This window comes from Orcinus orca, chromosome 6 (genome assembly GCF_937001465.1).
Source record: "Orcinus orca chromosome 6, mOrcOrc1.1, whole genome shotgun sequence".
Lineage (NCBI taxonomy): Eukaryota > Metazoa > Chordata > Mammalia > Artiodactyla > Delphinidae > Orcinus > Orcinus orca.
This window is the reverse complement of record NC_064564.1, coordinates 5,341,718-5,362,414: the sequence shown is the minus strand read 5'-3', so window position 1 is coordinate 5,362,414 and position 20,697 is coordinate 5,341,718. Positions and strand designations below refer to the sequence as shown.

Sequence of the window (20,697 nt, the reverse complement as noted above, 5' to 3'; positions counted from 1 at the left end):
TATGCAGTTGTATGTTATGAGGTATAAAAGTGGGGAAGCCCTGCATTAATTCTTGCAATACCAAAGGACTATTTATACTGAGTCCTTGTTAACTCCTTTCCAGCGTATGATCTGTGTTCTCTGAAAGTCGTTCTTTACGATATGCAACATAAGCACTTTCTAAAAGCAAGAGTGATCATCACTTTATTAGCAGGTTTGACGTGAGCCCAGCAGGTCAGGATTGACCGCACCGCCGTGGGGCTGCCAGCATTTACCGGACTTTGACTCAAAAACAACCCAAAGGTGGACCTAGAAACTAAACATTTCTGGGTTTAAAAAGGGATATATTGCGATTCCTTAAGAGTTTGATATCGGTTGATCCTTTCCCTGAGATTTATATGGTAAAATGCATACATTTCTTGAAAGAACTAATACAGTTACACTGGACGGAGAGAGGGAAGCTGTTAGCCAAACTGTCTCCACACTCAAACCTTTATAGAGATGCCAGTCTTAACACAGAAACTGCATGTCATTCAAGTTTAGAACAAGGAATAAATAATTACATGACCACAAATAAGGGTACAAAATCACATGTTATTTCCAGTAATACACATGTCCACTTTCCCCATTCCACACAATACTTACTAAAAGGGTATTACCTACCTCACACTACAAAGTGTCTGTCCTTCCACCAACATTAAAGGTAATGTTATATAATAAGATGTTTGCGTTTCTACTTCTGATACTGAATTATTACTCTCTTTCTAAATGTAGAAGTGAGGCCAATTGATTTGTATTTAGAAGGTATTCTGTGAAATTCTTCTGTAAATACAGGAATCAAAAAAATATATCTGAAGTTTAGCATCACACACTCTGAACAGTGTTTTCAAATAATATTTCAGATTAAATTACAGTTTCTTGGGCTTCCCTGGTGGCGCAGTGGTTGAGAGTCCGCTTGCCGATGCAGGGGACACGGGTTCGTGCCCCGGTCCGGGAAGATCCCACATGCCGCGGGCGGCTGGGCCTGTGAGCCATGGCCGCTGAGCCTGCGCGTCCGGCGCCTGTGCTCCGCAACGGGAGAGGCCACAACAGTGAGAGGCCCGCGTACCAAAAAAAAAAAAAAAAAAAATTACAGTTTCTTTATGTAGCTTACCAGATTTCTCAAAACTCTCAATGAGTTCCCAAGATTCTGATGATAAATTTAAGCCTCAAAAAAAGGAAAGCAAAGTCAATGAAGTGTAAATATACTCTCATAAAAAATTGTTGATTTTATATTTCAGAATATAGGAAAAAATAGATTGCATCTGTACTTTGTAAAAGAAAGCAAGCATGAAGTCAGATTGAATTCATAGCAAAAAAATGAGAATATATTCTTTTTCTGTGAAATGTATTTGGAACAAGTAACTTTGTTGAACTTAGACACTACACAGTTGATCGTGAGCAGTTTGGGGGTTAGGGCCAATGACGTCCCACATCAAGAATCCATGCAGAACTTTTGACCCCCACCCCCAAATTAACTACTAATAGTTAACTAAAAGCCTTAACGATAACATAAACAGTCAATTAACATATTTTTACGTTGTATATATTATAAACTGTATTCTTACAATAAAGTAAGCTAGGGAAAAGAAAATATTAAGAAAATCATAAGGAAGAGAAAATTCATTTACTGTACTGTACTGTATTTATCGATACCATAAGTTTATGTCATCTGTTTACAACATGAATGGTCCGTCTGCCAATACGTACATAGATATTGTCTTATATGATACAAAACACTGTAGATGTCATATGTATTACTAACCCTATACATCAAAGATGAAAAGATGATATGAAAAGGAAATTCATATTTATTTAGAGGTTTCATGATTCATGCACTGATAATGAAGAAGCAGCAATATGAATCTTTATGGTAGCCTAATGTAATCGATACAATTGCTTCACGGTAGCCTAGTCTCTATACTAATGAATGGATGGATCAATATAAAATTTTATGGCATAAAGTATTAGACTCATATTCATAATGCAGTATTAGAAACATTGTTACATTTTTTAAAAAACCACTTGACCTATGATGACAGACTGGTACACAGTTTCCCCAATTGCAGGAGAGAGAGGCATACTGTATGGTAGTGTAATTCTTTGAAAACAAAGTTACAAAACAGTAAGAAAACTAACACATTATTAACTTTGTATTAATTATCACCTTATGCTCATGTAAGATAGGCTGTCCACTTCAATACAAGTCCTGCACACAGTGGTCTACACAATGAATTCTTAAGCAATGATGATGATGACACAAAGGCATCTCACATGGTTGTTAGATTTTCACACAGACACACATACACAACAGATAAACTTAGTAACTGTATGACATGATGATTATTTCCTGTTCATTAAGTGGAGGTGGTCATCATAAAGGTCTTCATCCTGCTTCACGCTGAGCAGGCTGAGGAGGTGGGAGAGGAGGGGTTGGTCCCGGTGTCTCGGGGGCGGCAGAGGCGGGGGTCCCGCTGTCTCTGTGGTGGCGGAGGCGGGGGTCCCGCTGTCTCGGGGGCGGCGGAGGCGGGGGTCCCGCTGTCTCGGGGGCGGCGGAGGCGAGGGTCCCGCTGTCTCGGGGACGGCGGTGGCGGGGGTCCCACTGTCTCGGGGGCAGCGGAGGTGCTTCCCGGTGCCTCAGGGATGACAGAGGCAGGCATACTCTGTGTAATTTTACGGAAATATGCTGTAATTGCTGCCCGACGTTTTTGCTTTTCAATTTCTCTAAAACCGTTCCTACATGGTACGAGTCCTTCTGCCACTGTCAGCATTGTTTCCCGCGCCCGGACCATAGAAGGGTCCACGTCGTGAAAGAAGTCAGAAGCAGCCTTGATTAATCTGTTGTCCCTTTGCTTCCGGCGCCGCTTCCTCTGCGTCTTCTTCCGCATCACGGGCCTGGGCTGGAAGCCCTCATCTCCATGAAGCTACCCTCTATTAATTCCCCGGGGGGGGTGTCAGTTAGCTCTTGAATTTCTCCAAGACTCACGTCTTGAAACCCTTCTCCTCCTTCACCTCTTTTGCCACACCAGCAACTCTGTCATGATTTCTTTGATTGGCTCTGTCCTAAATTCTGTGAAGTCACGCACAGCATCTGGACACAGTGTTTTCCAGCAGGAATTTATTGTGTGGGGCTTGATGGTGTTCGTGGCTCTTTGTGTAACAGTGATGGCATCTTCAACGCTGTGATCCTTCCAGACTCTCATGATGTTCTCTCTGTCGGTGTTCTCTTCTGCAGTGTGGACAGTCCTTTCCGTAGAGTGTCATATGTAATGAGCCCTAAAGGTCCTTAGGACCCTCTGACCTAGAGGCTGAATAGAGACATTGTGTTTGGGGCAGGCAGACCACTTCGACGCCTTTGGTGTTGAACTCATGGGGTTCCAGGTAGCGAAGGGCATTGTCTAATATCAAAAGAACTTTAAAAGGCAGTCCCTTCCTGACAAGGTGCTTCCTGACATAACGGGCAAAGCATGGATGAGACCAGCACAGAGAAAGGGTTCTTATTGTCTACGCCTTCTTGTTGTACAACCAACAGACGGGCAGCTCAGGGGTCAGCAGCTTCCTAGGTTAGGGCAGTTCTTTTTTTTTTTTTTTTTTGATGTGGACCATTTTTAAAGTCTGTATTGAATGTGTTACAATATTGCTTCTGTTTTATGTTTTGGCTTTTTGGCTTTGAGGCATGTGGGATCTTAGCTCCCTGACCAGGGATCGAACTTGCACTCTCTGCATTGGAAGGCGAACTCCTAACCACTGGACACCAGGGAAGTCCTGGTTAGGTCAGTTCCGATTCCAAACCCAGCTGCATTTGCACAAAACAGTAGTTAGCCTATCCTTTTCTATCTTAAATCCTGGGGCTCGATTCTCTTCCATATTAATAAATGTCCTCGGTGGCATTTTTCCCCAGAATAGGGCACTTTGATCTGCATGAAAAATCTGTTTAGACAGATGTCCTTTAATGGTTTTCTTTTTCCTTTTTTAAAAAATTTTGTTGCAGTATACTTGGTTTACATTGTGTTAGTTTCAGGTGTACAGCAAAGTGATTCAGTTATACATAAACATATATCAACTCTTTTTTAGATTCTTTCCCCATACAGGTCATTACAGAGTACCGAGAAGAGTTCCCTGTGCTGTACAGTAGGTCCTCGTTGATTATCTGTTTTATATATAGTAGTGTGTATATGTTAGTCCTATGCTCCTAATTTATCCCTCCCCCCAACATTTCCCCTGTGGTAACCATAAGTTTGTTTTTGAAATTTGTGAGTCTGTTTCTGTTTTGTAAATAAGTTCATTTGTATCATTTTAAAAAAATTAGATTCCACATATAAGTGATAGCATATGGTATGTTTTTTCTCTGTCTGAATTACTTCACTTAGTGTGATAATCTCTAGGCCCATCCATGTTGCTGCAAATGGCATTATTTAATTCTTTTTTATGGCTGAGTAATATTCCATTGTATATGTACCACATCTTCTTTATCCATTCCTCTGTCGGTGGACATTTAGGTTGTTTCCAGGTCGTGGCTCCCAGCTGTTTTCTCTTTCTTTTTTTTTTTTTCAAATTTGTTTATTTGTTTATTTATTTTTGGCTGTGTTGGGTCTTTGTTGCTGTGCATGGGCTTTCTCTAGTTGCGGCGAGCGGGGCCTCCTCTTCATTGTCGTGAGCGGGCTTCTCGTTGCGGTGGCTTCTTTTGTTGCAGAGCATGGGCTTTAGGCACACGGGCTTCAGTAGTTGTGGCTCGCAGGCTCTAGAGTGCAGGCTCAGTACTTGTGGCTCGCGGACTCTAGAGCGCAGGCTCAGTAGTTGTGGCTCACGGGTTTAGTTGCTCTGTGGCATGTGGGATCTTCCCGGACCAGGGCTCGAACCCATGTCTCCTGCATTGGCAGGTGGATTCTTATCCACTGCGCCATCAGGGAAGCCCTCCCAGTGGTTTACTTAACGGCTTCTGTGTACTCACCTGCTGCCTCTTGGTTGACAGAAGCTGCTTCTCTTGTTATCTTGACATTTTTTAAGCCAAACCTCTTTCTACAGTTCTCACGCCATCCTTTGCTGGCCTTCAGTTCTCCAGTTTTGCCTATAAGTGGGATTGATGTTTCTGTTTACAGGTTAGAGAATGTAAACTATGCTGTGCTTTTTCTTCATTTTAAACTGCTTACAAAAGTAAAATTACATTTCACTGTACTCTGTATACCTCAAAGACTAATTTTAAAGGCATCTCTTGGATGTCTTTATGGTTTTTTATTACAGTTTATCTTTTCACTGTTAGTTTGATTGCTTTATTTGGAAATCATATTTGAAAGCCCAAGAATAACGATATATAACAAAGAAATAATATTTTGAATAAATATTTGAAAAAAACAGTCCACAAAGATTTTCAGGAGATTCAACAGGCAGAAGAGAAGTCATATTTGGATTTTTAAATACTTAATTTTGTTCTCAAGATTGCTTTGGCTATGCGGGGTCGTTTGTGTTTCCATAGAAATTCTGAAATTGTTTGTTCTAGTTCTGTGAAAAATGCCAGTGGTAGTTTGATAGGGATTGCATTGAAGCTGTAGATTGCTTTGGGTAGTAGAGTCATCTTCACAATATTGATTCTTCCAATCCAAGAACATGGTATATCTCTCCATCTATTTGTATCATCTTTAATTTCTTTCATCAGTGTCTTATAATCTTCTGCATACAGGTCTTTTGTCTCCTTAGGTAGGTTTATTCCTAGATATTTTATTCTTTCTGTTGCAGTGGTAAATGGGAGTGTTTTCTTAATTTCACTATCGGATTTTTCATCCTTAGTGTATAGGAATGCCAGGGATTTCTGTGCATTAATTTTGTATCCTGCTACTTTACTAAATTCATTGATTAGCTCTAGTAGTTTTCTGGTAGCATCTTTAGGATTCTCTATGTATAGTATGATGTCATCTGCAAACAGTGACAGCTTTACTTCTTCTTTTCCGATTTAGATTCCTTTTATTTCTTTTTCGTCTCCGTTTGCTGTGGCTAAAAGTTCCAAAACTATGTTGAATAGTAGTGGTGAGAGTGGGCAACCTTGTCTTCTTCCTGATCTCAGTGGAAATGGTTTCAGTTTTTCACCCTTGAGGCCGATGTTGGCTGTGGGTTTGTCATGTATGGCCTTTATCATGTTGAGGAAAGTTCCCTCTATGCCTACTTTCTGCAGGGTTTTTATCATAAATGGGTGTTGAATTTTGTCGAAAGCTTTCTCTGCATCCATTGAAATGATCATATGATTTTTCTCCTTCAATTTGGTAATATGGTGTATCACGTTGATTGATTTACGTATATTGAAGAATGCTTGCATTCCTGAAATAAACCCCACTTGATCATGGTGTGTGATCCTTTTAACGTGCTGTTGGATTCTGTTTGCTAGTATTTTGTTGAGGATTTTTGCATCTATGTTCAGCAGTGATACTGACATGTAGTTTTCTATGTTTGTGACATCATTGTGGTTTTGGTGTCAGGGTGATGGTGACCTCGTAAAATGAGTTTGGGAGTGTTCCTCCCTCTGCTATATTTGGGAAGAGTTTGAGAAAGATAGGTGTTAGCTCTTCTCTAAATGTTTGATAGAATTCGCCTGTGAAGCCATCTGGTCCTGGGCTTTTGTTGGAAGATTTTTAATCACAGTTTCAATTTCAGTGCTTGTGATTGGTCTGTTGATATTTTCTCTTTCTTCCTGGTTCAGTCTCGGCAGGTTGTGCATTTCTAAGAATTTGTCCATTTCTTCCAGGTTGTCCATTTTATTGGCATGGAGTTGCTTGTAGTAATCTCTCATGATCCTTTGTATTTCTGCAGTGTCAGTTGTTACTTCTCCTTTTTCATTTCTAATTCTATTGATCTGAGTCTTCTCCCTTTTTTTCTTGATGAGTCTGGCAAATGGTTTATCAATTTTGTTTATCTTCTCAAAGAACCAGCTTTTAGTTTTATTGATCTTTGCTGTTGTTTCCTTCATTTCTTTTATTTTTTTTTTACATCTTTATTGGAGTATAATTGCTTTACAATGGTGTGTTAGTTTCTGCTTTATAACAGAGTGAGTCAGTTATACATATACATATGTTCCCATATCTCTTCCCTCTTGCGTCTGCCTCCCTCCCACCCTCCCAATCCCACCCCTTCAGCTGGTCACCAAGCACCGAGCTGATCTCCCTGTGCTATGCATCTGCTTCCCACTAGCTACCTACCTTACGTTCTGATCTGATCGTTATGCTTTCTTTCCTTCTGCTAACTTTGGGGTTTTTTTGTTCTTCTCTCTCTAATTGCATTAGGTGCAAGGTTAGGTTGTTTATTCGAGATGTTTCCTGTTTCTTAAGGTAGGATTGTATTGCTATAAACTTCCCTCTTAGAACTGCTTTTGCTGCGTCCCGTAGGTTTTGGGTCGTCGTGTCTCCATTGTCATTTATTTCTAAGTATTTTTTGATTTCCTCTTTGATTTCTTCAGTGATCACTTGGTAATGGAGCTGGAGAAATCAGGCTCCCTGGCTTCAGACTCTACTACAAAGCTACAGTAATCAAGACAGTATGGTACTGGCACAAAAGCAGAAATATAGATCAATGGAACAGGATAGAAAGCCCAGAGATAAACCCACACACATATGGTCACCTTATCTTTGATAAAGGAGGCAAGAATATACAGTGGAGCAAAGACAGCCTCTTCAATAAGTGGTGCTGGGAAAACTGGACAGGTACATGTAAAAGTATGAGATTAGAACACTCCCTAACAGCGTACACAAAAATAAACTCAAAATGGGTTAAAGACCTAACTGTAAGGCCAGACACTATTAAACTCTTAGAGGAAAACATAGGCAGAACATTCTATGACATAAATCACAGCAAGATCCTTTTTGACCCACCTCCTAGAGAAATGGAAATAAAAACAAAAATAAACAAATGGGACCTAATGAAACTTAAAACCTTTTGCACAGCAAAGGAAACCATAAACAAGACGAAAAGACAACCCTCAGAATGGGAGAAAATATTTGCAAATGTAGCAACTGACAAAGGATTAATCTCCAAGATTTACAAGCAGCTCATGCAGCTCAAAAACAAAAATACAAACAACCCAAGCTAAAAATGGGCAGAAGACCTAAATAGACATTTCTCCAAAGAAGATATACAGATTGTCAACAAACACATGAAAGAATGCTCAACATCACTAATCATTAGAGAAATGCAAATCAAAACTACAATGATGTATCACCTCATACCAGTCAGAATGGCCATCGTCAGAAAATCTGCAAACAATAAATGCTGGAGAGGGTGTGGAGAAAAGGGAACCCTCTTGCACTGTTGGTGGGAATGTAAATTGATACAGTTACTATGGAGAACAGTATGGAGGTTCCTTAAAAAACTACAAATAGAACTACCATACGACCCAGCAATCCCACTACTGGTCATATACCCTGAGAAAACCATAATTCAAAAAGAGTCATGTACCAAAATGTTCATTGCAGCTCTATTTACAATAGCCAGGAGATGGAAGCAACCTAAGTGTCCATCATCAGATGAGTGGATGAAGAAGATGTGGCACGTGTATATGGAATATTACTCATCCATAAAAAGGAACTAAATTGAGGTATTTGTAGTGAGGTGGGTGGACCTAGAGTCTGTCATACAGAGTGAAGTAAGTCAGAAAGAGAAAAACAAATACTGTATGTTAACACATATATGGAATCTAAGAAAAAAAAAAAGGTCATGAAGAACCTAGGGGTAAGATGGGAATAAAGACACAGACCTACTAGAGAATGGACTTGAGGATATGGGGAGGGGGAGGGGGAAGGGGAAGCTGTGACAAAGTGAGAGAGCGGCATGGACATATATACACTACCAAACGTAAGGTAGATAGCTAGGGGGAAGCAGTGTGGCTCAAATGAGAAACAGGCAAGAACAGAGTCCAGGAAGCTGAGGGATGAATTCTGACTTGAAGAGACAGTGGGCTTATGTCTTGGATCGAGGAGGGGAGTTCTACAGTGGGAGCCATGAGAAATGAGCACAGACCTGCATTTTTAATTTATTTTTGTCCAAATCATTTCTAATAATGAAAGTGTGATTTATCTCTGAACAAAAGTCACCTGATGAGGAGGAAATTTATGTTACAGTATGTTCTCAAATTTACCATGGAATCATTTTATTTTCTATTCACTGTCTTTTTCAGTTTTTTATATTTTTCCCCCTCTGTTTATTCTCACCAAAGATCTGGTAGGAGATAGCACTTACTTGGTCTAATTTTATAATGCATTTGCCTTAAAATATATTTATGGTTATTTGTTCTTAGCTTAGGTTTTCTGAAGGAGAGAATTCTCAGTTTTTAATGAAACTCTTTACTGAAAAGGTGACAGTTCAGTCACCATGAAGGAAATACTTTAATCGCAGAACCCACCGAAAACCCTAAACAGGTATAAATTATCATATCAAAGAGTGTTTAATAGTTCCAGAGAAAATAGCTACAAACAAATCTAATTTTTGGAATCACAGCAAATAAATTGAAAATATTTCTGGAAGGTTTAGAATTTCAATTTTATAGGATGATTTTTTGACACTTCAAAATAATTCATGAACTCAGTGAAGTACAAACAAGGGCAAGTGGAAGTAGGAGTGAGAAAGTGTTGCTGCCCCAGCGCTCAGGGCCCCGCATTATTTGTTGGAGGTCACCACTTCTAACCACTTTCCTATTTATGTCTTTCATTTGTTCCCACCGTTATTCCAACATATGTATTTCTTAAGTGATGATTATCAACTACAGACACTATACTCTGTCTGTATTGGAAGATAAATGTTTAGCTCATTTCCCTAACCTGACTGCAACCTCCCAGGGGGTGACAGTCAACTATTGTCACAGTCATTCTCTTGGTAATTTTTGTAACTTTAAATAATAAATATAAAATTGTCTTGTGTTCCATCTACTTCAGGAAGATGCCCCCAGACATCCGGATTCCCCAGCAACGCCCCCACCCCATCACCTGAAGTTCTTTCACCTGTAAATGTTATGTTTATTACACTTAAAGACTATTCTTTAAAATGTCTTTTATGATTTGTCCGCAGTGTGATTCTAAATGTTGAAAATCCACATATACTCTTAATATTATCGTGTCTCTAATCAGTTTGCTGTGGTGTCATCTGTGCTGTAGATGCCTGGCCATCACCACGATTTAATGCTATAATCCTTGTGCCACTTGTCAAGACCAAAGGGATCATCTTCCCAACGCCCTCAGTTGCTTAAAATAACACCAAATTTAGTTAACATTATATTTGAACCGTGACTCTCCTCCATGAAGTTTCTGAATAGCTTTCTATTTCTTCCTCGTGAGAGAACAATTGTAAGAAAACGCCACTGGCATTTCCAGGGCTGTAAGGAAGCAGTTCTCCATGTGTTTCCCAGCGTCTTGAACAGTCTTTCCTGGGAGCCTGGACACAGACTTCCCATGGAGGTTCACGGGCCACTTTTTGCATTTTAGTCTCAGGATGGCCCAGCCCTCTGATCCCTGGGACCCGGGACATCGCGTGTCCCTGGGCCTGGCCCACGTCGACTCTGCAGGACCTGGGGACTCATGCTGCCCGCAGCCCCACTAGCAGTAAACGGTCCAGATTTGTTCAGAGGTGTTGCGTTTTCCCACTGAACTGATGGAGGTGCGGCCCAGTGACATCGTTTCTGGAGTCACTTTCCTCTGCATGCGCCCTGTCTGTCCCGACCTTCCCTCTCAGCCTCAGGGGCTCACCGGAGACTCTGTTCCCCTCCTCCTGTCCAAGGTCTTCCTTCTCCTCACCTTGTCTCTTGTTTGTCTTGAATATATCCTTCATTGTTTTCTCAAAAAGGTGTGGCGATGGTAGGCTTTTTGAGAACTTCAATATCAGAAAAGTCTTTTTTTAAATATATTTTACAATTGGTAAATAATATGACTGAGAAAAAAAACAAACAAACAGGTAAACTATCATATTCCCTCAGAAGTGGAAGGCACTGATTCTTTGTCTTCTAGCTTCCAGAGTTGTTGATAAAAATAAGATCCTGTATATTGTATCAAATGCTGTATTAATGACTGAAAAAAATAATAAAGTATACCAATAACATTAATGGTATACTTATAGAGTAAAAACCTGTACCTGCCAGAAGCGGCAAAGCTATATATTAAACAAACTAAGAATTTAATTTCTTCCAGCTGTAAATGTTTTAATCATACACAGTTTCCACCTCTTACTATGCTAAAGATACAAGATTATCACAGAAAACTGACACTGATTACCCAAAGTAATAACTAACACATTATAAATTAATACTTATGTGTTATGAGTAATTCATGTATTGTAATGTGACAAGTATCTGCATGTCCTTTAAGAAGAGTGTATCAGCCACTCCTCTATCAGGTCATTTTCTTTTTTTTTTTTAAATTTATTTTATTGAAGTATAGTTGATTTACAGTGTTTTGTTAATTTTTGCTGTACAACACAGTAATTCAGTTATACATAAACACATACATTCTTTTTCATATTCTTTTCCATTATGGTTTATCACGGGATAATGAATATACTCCTCTGTGCTCTACAGCAGGACCTTGTGGCTTCAGTTGCAGTTCTTGGAGTGTGTTTTATGGCCCCGAATGAGGTTTATCTTGGTAAAGTCCCATGTGCACTTTAGAATAATGTGGATTTTGCGTGGAATATTTTATAAATGTCATTTAGATTTAGAGGATTGTTAGTGGCGTTTCGGCCATCTGTATTTTTACTAATTTTTTTCCCCCTGTATCTGTCAATTACTGATAAAGGCAGGCTGAAGTCTTCAAGTGTAATAGTAGACTTGTCTGTTTCTTTGTCAGTTCTCTCAGATTTGCTTCGTGTATTTTGATATTCTCTTGTTAGGTGTATACGTGATTACGATTGTTACACCGTGTTTGAGAATTGGTCCTTTATCATTATGTAATATCACTTTTTAATCTCTGATAATCTTAGTTGCTCTGATCTCATACGTCTAGAATTTGCATTGCTGCCCTACCCTTTATTACTGTCAGCAAGATCTATTTTTCTTTGATATATTTTTGAAGTGGGTTTCTGATACACAGCGTATGTTGGTCTTGTTTTCTTTTCTTCCAAATTGAGAATCTTTTTTTAAAGTAGTGTGTTTTTTTTTGTTTTTTTTTTAAACATCTTTATTGGAGCATAATTGCTTTACAATGGTATGTTAGTTTCAGCTTCACAACAAAATGAATCAGTTATATACATACATATGTTCCCATATCTCTTCCTGCTTGCGTCACCCTCCCTCCCACCCTCCCTATCCCACCCCTCCAGGCGGTCACAAAGCACCGAGCTGATCTCCCTGTGCTATGCGGCTGCTTCCCACTAGCTATCTACCTTACGTTTGGTAGTGTATACATGTCCATGCCTCTTTATTGCTTTGTCACCGTTTACCCTTCCCCCTCCCCATAGCCTCAAGTCCCTTCTCTAGTAAGTCTGTGTCTTTATTCCTGTTTCACCCCTAGGTTTTTCATGACATTTTTTTTTTCTTAAATTCCATATATATGTGTTAGCATACGGTATTTGTCTCTCTCTTTCTGACTTACTTCACTCTGTATGACAGACTCTAGGTCTATCCACCTCATTACAAATAGCTCAATTTCGTCTCTTTTTATGGCTGAGTAATATTCCATTGTATATATGTGCCACATCTTCTTTATCCATTCATCCGATGATGGACACTTAGGTTGTTTCCATCTCTGGGCTATTGTAAATAGAGCTGCAATGAACATTTTGGTACATGACTCTTTTTGAATTATGGTTTTCTCAGGGTATATGCCCAGTAGTGGGATTGCTGGGTCATATGGTAGTTCTATTTGTAGCTTTTTAAGGAACCTCCATACTGTTCTCCACAGTGGCTGTATCAATTTACATTCCCACCAACAGTGTAAGAGGGTTCCCTTTTCTCCACACCCTCTCCAGCATTTATTGTTTCTAGATTTTTTGATGATGGGCATTCTGACTGGTGTGAGATGATATCTCATTGTAGTTTTGATTTGCATTTCTCTAATGATTAGTGATGTTGAGCATTCTTTCATGTGTTTGTTGGCACTCTGTATATCTTCTTTGGAGAAATGTCTATTTAGGTCTTCTGCCCATTTTTGGATTGGGTTGTTTGTTCTTTTGTTATTAAGCTGCATGAGCTGCTTATAAATTTTGGAGATTAATCCTTTGTCAGTTGCTTCATTTGCAAATATTTTCTCCCATTCTGAGGGTTGTCTTTTGGTCTTCTTTATGGTTTCCTTTGCTGCGCAAAAGCTTTTAAGTTTCATTAGGTCCCATTTGTTTACTTTTGTTTTTATTTCCATTTCTCTAGGAGGTGGGTCAAAAAGGACCTTGCTGTGATTTATGTCGTAGAGTGTTCTGCCTATGTTTTCCTCTAAGAGTTTGATAGTTTCTGGCCTTACATTTAGGTCTTTAATCCATTTTGAGCTTATTTTTGTGTATGGTGTTAGGGAGTGATCTAATCTCATACTTTTACATGTAGCTGTCCAGTTTTCCCAGCACCACTTATTGAATAGGCTGTCCTTTCTCCACTGTACATTTCTGCCTCCTTTATCAAAGATAAGGTGACCATATGTGCGTGGGTTTATCTCTGGGCTTTCTATCCTGTTCCATTGATCTATATTTCTGTTTTTGTGCCAGTACCATACTGTCTTGATTATTGTAGCTTTGTAGTATAGTCTGAAGTCAGGAAGCCTGATTCCTCCAGCTCCATTTTTCATTCTCAAGATTGCTTTGGCTATTCGGGGTCTTTTGTGTTTCCATACATATTGTGAGATTTTTTGTTCTAGTTCTGTGAAAAATGCCAGTGGTAGTTTCATAGGGATTGCATTGAATCTGTAGATTGCTTTGGGTAGTAGAGTCATTTTCACAATGTTGATTCTTCCAATCCAAGAACATGGTATATCTCTCCATCTATTTGTATCATTTTTAATTTCTTTCATCAGTGTCTTATAATTTTCTGCATACAGGTCTTTTGTCTCCTTAGGTAGGTTTATTCCTAGGTATTTTATTCTTTTTGTTGCAATGGTAAATGGGAGTGTTTTCTTGATTTCACTTTCAGATTTTTCATCCTTAGTGTATAGGAATGCCAGAGATTTCTGTGCATTAATTTTGTATCCTGCTACTTTACCAAATTCATTGATTAGCTCTAGTAGTTTTCTGGTAGCATCTTTAGGATTCTCTATGTATAGTATCATGTCATCTGCAAACAGTGACAGCTTTACTTCTTCTTTTCCAATTTGGATTCCTTTTATTTCCTTTTCTTCTCTGATTGCTGTGGCTAAAACTTCCAAAACTATGTTGAATAAGAGTGGTGAGAGTGGGCAACCTTGTCTTGTTCCTGATCTTAGTGGAAATGCTTTCAGTTTTTCACCATTGAGGACGATGTTGGCTGTGGGTTTGTTATATATGGCCTTTATTATGTTGAGGAAAGTTCCCTCTATGCCTACTTTCTGCAGGGTTTTTATCATAAATGGGTGTTGAATTTTGTCAAAAGCTTTCTCTGCATCTATTGAGATGATCATATGGTTTTTCTCCTTCAATTTGTTAATATGGTGTATCACGTTGATTGATTTGCGTATATTGAAGAATCCTTGCATTCCTGGAATAAACCCCACTTGATCATGGTGTATGATCCGTTTAATGTGCTGTTGGATTCTGTTTGCTAGTATTTTGTTGAGGATCTTTGCATCTATGTTCATCAGTGATATTGGCCTGTAGTTTTCTTTCTTTGTGACATCCTTGTCTGGTTTTGGTATCAGGGTGATGGTGGCCTCGTAGAATGAGTTGGGGAGTGTTCCTCCCTCTGCTATATTTTGGAAGAGTCTGAGAAGGATAGGTGATAGCTCTTCTCTAAATGTTTGATAGAATTCGCCTGTGAAGCCATCTGGTCCTGGGCTTTTGCTTGTTGGAAGATTTTTAATCACAGTTTCAATTTCAGTGCTTGTGATTGGTCTGTTCATATTTTCTATTTCTTCCTGATTCAGTCTTGGCAGGTTGTGCCTTTCTAAGAATTTGTCCATTTCTTCCACGTTGTCCATTTTATTGGCATAGAGTTGCTTGTAGTAATCTCTCATGATCTTTTGTATTTCTGCAGTGTCAGTTGTTACTTCTCCTTTTTCATTTCTAATTCTATTGATTTGAGTCTTCTCCCTTTTTTTCTTGATGAGTCTGGCTAATGGTTTATCAATTTTGTTTATCCTTTCAAAGAACCAGCTTTTAGTTTTATTGATCTTTGCTATCGTTTCCTTCATTTCTTTTTCATTTATTTCTGATCTGATTTTTATGATTTCTTTCCTCCTGCTAACTTTGGGGGTTTTTTGTTCTTCTTTCTCTAATTGCTTTAGGTGCAAGGTTAGGTTGTTTATTTGAGATGTTTCCTGTTTCTTAAGGTAAGATTGTATTGCTATAAACTTCCCTCTTAGAACTGCTTTTGCTGCATCCCATAGATTTTGAGTCGTCGTGTCTCCATTGTCATTTGTTTCTAGGTATTTTTTGATTTCCCCTTTGATTTCTGCAGTGATCACTTCATTATTAAGTAGTGTATTGTTTAGCCTCCATGTGTTTGTATTTTTTACAGATCTTCTCCTGTGATTGATATCGAGTCTCATAGCGTTGTGGTCAGAAAAGATACTTGATACAATTTCAATTTTCTTAAATTTACCAAGGCTTGATTTGTGACCCAAGATATGATCTATCCTGGAGAATGTTCCATGAGCACTTGAGAAAAATGTGTATTCTGTTGTTTTTGGATGGAATGTCCTATAAATATCAATTAACTCCATCTCATTTAATGTATCATTTAAAGCTTGTGTTTCCTTATTTATTTTCATTTTGGATGATCTGTCCATTGGTGAAAGTGGGGTGTTAAAGTCCCCTACTATGAATGTGTTACTGTCGATTTCCCCTTTTATGGTTGTCAGTATTTGCCTTATGTATTGAGGTGCACCTATGTTGGGTGCATAAATATTTACAATTGTTATATCTTCCTCTTGGATCGATCCCTTGATCATTATGTAGTGTCCTTCTTTGTCTCTTCTAATAGTCTTTGTTTTAAAGTCTATTTTGTCTGATATGAGAATTGCTACTCCAGCTTTCTTTTGGTTTCCATTTGCATGAAATACCTTTTTCCATCCCCTTACTTTCAGTCTGTATGTGTCTCTAGGTCTGAAGTGAGTCTCTTGTAGACAGCAAATATATGGGTCTTGTTTTTGTATCCATTCAGCCAATCTGTGTCTTTTGGTGGGAGCATTTAGTCCATTTACATTTAAGGTAATTATCGATATGTGTGTTCCCATTCCCATTTTCTTAATTGTTTTGGGTTTGTTATTGTAGGTCTTTTCCTTCTTTTGTGTTTCTTGCCTAGAGAAGTTCCTTTAGCAGTTGTTGTAGAGCTGGTTTGGTGGTGCTGAACTCTCTCAGCTTTTGCTTGTCTGTAAAGGTTTTAATTTCTCCATCAAATCTGAATGAGATCTTTGCTGGGTAGAGTAATCTTGGTTGCAGGTTTTTCTCCTTCAACACTTTCAATATGTCCTGCCACTCCCTTCTGGCTTGCAGAGTTTCTGCTGAAAGATCAGCTGTTAACCTTATGGGGATTCCTTTGTGTGTTATTTGTTGTTTTTCCCTTGCTGCTTTTAATATGTTTTCTTTGTATTTAATTTTTGACAGTTTGATTAATATGTGTCTTGGCGTATTTCTCCTTGGATTTATCCTGTATGGGACTCTCTGTGCTTCCTGGACTTGATTAACTATTTCCTTTCCCATATTAGGGAAGTTTTCAACTATAATCTCTTCAAATATTTTCTCAGTCCCTTTCTTTTTCTCTTCTTCTTCTGGAACCCCTATAATTCGAATGTTGGTGCGTTTAATGTTGTCCCAGAGGTCTCTGAGACTGTCCTCAGTTCTTTTCATTCTTTTTTCTTTATTCTGCTCTGCAGTAGTTATTTCCACTATTTTATCTTCCAGGTCACTTATCCGTTCTTCTGCCTCAGTTATTCTGCTATTGATCCCATCTAGAGTACTTTTAATTTCATTTATTGTGTTGTTCATCGTTGCTTGTTTCATCTTTAGTTCTTCTAGGTCCTTGTTAACTGATTCTTGCATTTTGTCCATTCTATTGTCCATTCTATCTCCAAGATTTCGGATCAACTTTACTATCATTATTCTGAATTCTTTTTCAGGTAGACTGCCTATTTCCTCTTCATTTGTTAGGTCTGATGGGTTTTTATCTTGCTCCTTCATCTGCTGTGTGTTTTTCTGTCTTTTCATTTTGCTTATCTTACTGTGTTTGGGGTCTCCTTTTTTGCAGGCTGAAGGTTCGTAGTTCCTGTTGTTTTTTGTGTCTGTCCCCAGTGGCTAAGGTTGGTTCAGTGGGTTGTGTAGGCTTCCTGGTGGAGGGTACTAGTGCCTGTGTTCTGGTGGATGAGGCTAGATCTTGTCTTTCTGGTGGGCAGGTCCACGTCTGGTGGTGTGTTTTGGGGTGTCTGTAGACTTATTATGATTTTGGGCCGCCTCTCTGCTAATGGGTGGGGTTGTGTTCCTGTCTTGCTAGTTGTTTGGCATAGGAGGTCCAGCACCGTAGCTTGCTGGTCGTTGAGTGAAGCTGGGTGCTGGCGTTGAGATGGAGATCTCTCGGAGATTTTTGCTGTTTGATATTATGTGCAGCTGGGAGGTCTCTTGTGGATCAGTGTCCTGAAGTTGGCTCTCCCACCTCAGAGGCACAGCACTGACTCCTGGCTGCAGCACCAAGCGCCTTTCATCCACAGGGCTCCTTAATTTGGGATGATTCCTTGTCTATTCAGGTATTCCACAGATGCAGGGTATATCAAGTTGATTGTGGAGCTTTAATCCGCTGCTTCTGAGGCTGCTGGGAGAGATTTCCCTTTCTCTTCTTTGTTCTCACAGTTCCCAGGGGCTCAGCTTTGGATTTAGCCCCGCCTGTGCGTGTAGGTCGCCGGAGGGCGTCTGTTCTTTGCTCAGACAGGACGGGGTTAAAGGAGCCGCTGATTCGGAGGCTCTGGCTCACTCAGGCCCGGGGGTAGGGAGGGGCACGGAGTGTGGGGCGGGCCTGCGGCGGCAGAGGCCGGCGAGACGTTGCAGCCTGAGGCGCGCCTGTGCGTTCTCCCGGGGGAGTTGTCCCTGGATCCCGGGACCCTGGCAGTGGCGGGCTGCACAGGCTCCCCGGAAGGGCGTGTGGCTAGTGACCTGTGTTCGCACACAGGCCTCCTGGTGGCGGCAGCAGCAGCCTTAGCGTCTCATGTTTGTCTCTGGGGTCCGCGCTTTTAGCCGCGGCTCGCGCCCGTCCCTGGAGCTCTCTCAAGCAGCGTTCTTAATCCCCTCTCCTCGTGCACCAGGAAACAAAGAGGGACGTAAAAGTCTCTTGCCTCTTCGGCAGTTCCAGACTTCTCCCCGGACTCTCTCCCGGCCAGCCGCGGTGCACTAACGCCCTGCAGGCTGTGTTCACGCCGCCAACCTCAGTCCTCTCCCGGCGCTCCGACAAAAGCCGGAGCCTCAGCTCCCAGTCCCGCCCGCCCCGGCGGGCGAGCAGACAAGCCTCTCGGCTGGCGAGTTCCGGTCGGCCCGATCCTCTGCGCTGGAATCTGTCCGCTTTGCCCTCCGCACCCCTGTTGCTGTGCTCTCCTCCGCGGCTCCCAAGCTCCCCCACTCCGCCTCCCGAAGTCTCCACCCGCGAAGGGGCTTCCTAGTGTGTGGACACTTTTCCTCCTTCACAGCTCTCTCCCGCTGGTGCAGGACCCGTCCCTGTCCTTTTGTCTCTGTTTAGTTTTTTCTTTTGCCCTACCCAGGTACGTGGGGGGTTTCTTGCCTTTTGGGAGGTCTGAGGTCTTCTGCCAGCGTTCAGTAGATGCTCTGTAGGAGTTGTTCCACGCGTAGATGTATTTCTGGTGTATCTGTGGGGAGGAATGTGATCTCCGCGTCTTACTCTTCCGCCATCTTCCCGGAAGTCCCAAAGTAGTGTGTTTTAACCACTCATTTTTAAAGTGATTATTGATTTAGTTAGATTAAAATCTATCATCTTTAAAAATTTACTATTTGTTGCATTTATTCCTTGTTTCTTTTTTACCCTCTTTTTCCTGCTTTCTTTGGGTTTAATTAGCATTTAATATGATTCAGTTTCACTTCATCTTCTGACGTATCATTTATACTTCTTTTATGGACTTTTTAGCTCTAGGATTTACAATATATGTGTTTAAATAAATTTAGTAAACAATAAATTTACTTTCAAAAAAATGTGACCCTTCATGTGTAGTATAGGTACCTTACAGCAGACTTTTCCCAGTTCTTCCCTCCTATTGTGACATTAGATCTATTCATTTTACTTATCTACATGCTATAAACACGCAACATGTTTTTACTATTATTGCTTTAAACAAACAACTAGCTCATGGAAATAATTGCAACCATTTTAATTTGTCTGAGAGAGTATTTCTCTTTCAGTTTTGAAGTAAATTCACTGCTTATAGAATTCAATTTTGCAGTTGTTTTCTTCTTTAAGGTTTTTGTTTGTTTGTTTTTTGCGGTACGCGGGCCTCTCACTGTTATGGCCTCTCCCGTTGCGGAGCACAGGCTCCGGACGCACAGGCTCAGCGGCCATGGCTCACGGGCCTAGCCGCTCCGCTGAATGTGGGATCTTCCCGGACCAGGGCACGAACCCGTGTCCTCTGCATCGGCAGGCGGACTCTCAACCACTGCGCCACCAGGGAAGCCCCTTATTTAACTATTTTAAAGATTTCACTCCAGTTTCCTCTTTTTAAAATTAATTTATTAATTTATTTATTGGCTGTGTTGGGTCTTCGTTGCGGCACACAGTCTTTCTCTAGTTGCAGGGGGCGGGGGCTACTCTTCATTGCGGTGCACAGGCTTCTCATTGCAGTGGCTTCTCTTGTTCCGGAGCACGAGCTCTAGGCACGCAGGCTTCAGTAGTTGCAGCATGCAGGCTCAGTTGTGGCTCGCAGGCTCTAGAATGCAGGCTCAGTAGTTGTGGCCACAGGCTTAGTTGCTCTGCGGCATGTGGGATCTTCCCAGACCCGGGCTCGAACCTGTGTCCCCTGCATTGGCAGGCAGATTCTTAACCACTGTGCCTCTCTTGCTTGCATTGTTTCTGATGAGATGTTGGCTGTAACACTTATCCTTGTTTCTCTATAGATGAGCACTTCCCACCCCAGCTTTTTTTCTTTTTAAACATTCTTTAGTTTCTGCAGTTTGAATGTGGTTTGTGTGAGGTTTTTGTTTTTGTTTTGCTTTATTTTACTTTGTGTGTTTACTTTGCTTGATATCCTGTTGGATTCTTGAATCTGTAGTTTGATATGTCATTAATTCTGAAAAGGTCTTGATTATTATTTCTTTATATATATTGCTGCCCTGTTTTTTTCTTTCTTCTGGTTTCTGACTTAGCAAACGTTATAGCTTTTGATATTGTCCCATGGTTCTTGGGTGACCTGGGCTTTTTGTTTTGTTTTTATTTTGGGGCATTTATTCTATTTCTCTTCGTATTTTAGTTTGGGAAGTTTCTGGTGGTGACCTGTTGAAGTTCACAGATTGTTTCCTTGACTGTGTCAAGTCCACTGATGTACCTGTTGAAGGCATTCTTAATTCCTGTTACTATGATTTTTTAAAAGTTTCTACAATGTCCTATTGATTCTTCCTAATATT

General features: G+C 40.4%; 1 protein-coding gene across 3 annotated transcripts in view; it reads left to right on the top strand.

Moving 5' to 3' along the window:
- The window catches only part of SPOCK3 (SPARC (osteonectin), cwcv and kazal like domains proteoglycan 3), a 440,790-nt gene that overhangs the window by 287,146 nt on the left and 132,947 nt on the right, over window positions 1–20,697 (top strand). The window lies entirely within an intron of this gene.